This window comes from Podarcis cretensis (genome assembly GCF_951804945.1).
Source record: "Podarcis cretensis genome assembly, chromosome: 6".
NCBI lineage: Eukaryota > Metazoa > Chordata > Lepidosauria > Squamata > Lacertidae > Podarcis > Podarcis cretensis.
In genome coordinates, this window is record NC_137175.1 from 5,886,185 (window position 1) to 5,888,449 (window position 2,265).

Genomic DNA, 2,265 nt, shown 5'->3' on the forward strand with positions numbered 1-2,265 from the left:
AAAAACAGAAAATACAAAAGACAGAAAAAAATAAAAAACAAATCCATCTTTCCATATCTTATCTATCATTTGCTTGTTTCCTTGACCTCCTCACACCTCCATTTTTTGTAATCTAGTTCATTAGTTGTTTCAGCAAATCCTTTCCTTCTTTGTTTTTATCTTACTAATTTATCTTACTATATTGTAACTTTACATTCTGACCTGTTAACAATCCATTTTTACTTAATCCTTTATAACATTACTGCTAAAACCACATAGCTTCATTCCAGCATCCTTCTAACATTCCTTAATTTTACAATGTTTCTGTAGATAGACTTTAAATTTCTTCCAGTCTTCTTCTACTGACTCTTCTCCCTGGTCTCGGATTCTGCCAGTCATTTCCGCCAGTTCCATATAATCCATCACCTTCATCTGCCATTCTTCCCGGGTGGGTAGATCTTGTGTCTTCCAATACTTTGCAATAAGTATCCTTGCTGCTGTTATAGCATACATAAAAAAAAATCTATCCTTCTTTGGCACCAATTGGTCGACCATGCCCAGGAGAAAAGCCTCTGGTTTCTTCAGGAAGGCATATTTAAATACCTTTTTCATTTCATTATAGATCATCTCCCAGAAAGCCTTAATCTTTGGGCATGTCCACCAAAGGTGAAAGAATGTTCCTTCAGTCTCTTTACATTTCCAACATTTATTATCAGACAAATGATATATTTTAGCAAGCTTGACTGGTGTCATGTACCACCTGTATATCATTTTCATAATATTCTCTCTTAAGGCATTACATGCCGTGAACTTCATACCTGTCCATAACTGTTCCCAGTCAGCCAACATAATATTGTGTCCAACATCTTGAGCCCATTTAATCATACCAGATTTCACCGTTTCATCTTGGGTGTTCCATTTCAACAGCAAGTTATACATTCTTGACAAAATCTTAGTTTTGGGATCTAACAGTTCTGTTTCTAATTTTGATTTTTCCACCTGGAAGCCAATTTTCTTATCCAAATTATATGCCTCCATTATTTGATAATAATGAAGCCAATCTCGCACTTTGTTTTTTAGTTTTTCAAAGCTCTGCAATTTTAATTTATCTCCCTCTTGTTCCAAAATTTCCCAATATTTCGGCCATTTGGGCTCCATATTGAGCTTTTTCTGAGCCTTCGCTTCCATCGGTGACAGCCACCTTGGGGTTTTATTTTCAAGTAAGTCCTTATATCTTGTCCAAACATTAAACAATGTTTTCCTGACAATATGGTTCTTAAATGCTTTATGTGCTTTGACCTTATCATACCACAAATATGCATGCCACCCAAATACATTATTGAAACCTTCTAAATCCAAGATGTCTGTGTTTTCAAGAAGCAGCCATTCTTTCAGCCAACAAAATGCAGCTGATTCATAGTAAAGTTTAAGGTCTGGCAGGGCAAATCCACCTCTTTCTTTTGCATCAGTTAGTATTTTAAATTTTCTGGCTTCTTGCCCTGCCAGACAAATCTAGAAATATCTCTCTGCCACTTCTTGGAACAGTCCATTTTATCCAAAATTTGCAATGATTGAAACAAAAACAACGTTCTTGGCAATACATTCATTTTTATAGCAGCGATACGGCCTAGCAAAGAAAGCTTCAAGTTTGACCATATTTCTAAATCCTTTTTCACTTCTGTCCAGCATTTTTCATAATTATCTTTAAATAAATTCACATTCTTAGCAGTCATATTAACCCCCAGGTATTTTACTTTCTTAACCAATGTTAAACCTGTCTCCCTCTGAAACCTCTCTCTCTCGATCGGTGTTAGATTTTTCTCTAAAACCTTAGTTTTTAACTTATTCAACTTGAATCCTGCAACCTGACCAAATTCTTGAATCAGTTCCAATACTCTTTTAGTACTAGATTCTGGCTTCTGTAATGTCAATACTAGGTCATCTGCAAATGCTTTCAATTTGTACTGTTTAGCTCCGACTTGTATACCTTTAACCAATTGGTCCCTTCTAATCATATTTAAGAGAACCTCCAGGACCGAAATAAAAAGCAATGGGGAAATTGGGCAACCTTGTCGTGTCCCTTTCTCTATCTTAAACTCCTCCGTCACCACATTATTGACAATTAGTTTGGCCTTTTGTTCTGAATATATTGCACCTATACCATTTCCAAAACCTTGACCCCCATCCCCTGTAAATTCCTCTTCATAAAACTCCAAGAAATATTGTCAAAAGCTTTCTCCGCGTCTACAAATATGAGCAGGCAATGTTTCGAGATCAGTATGCTAA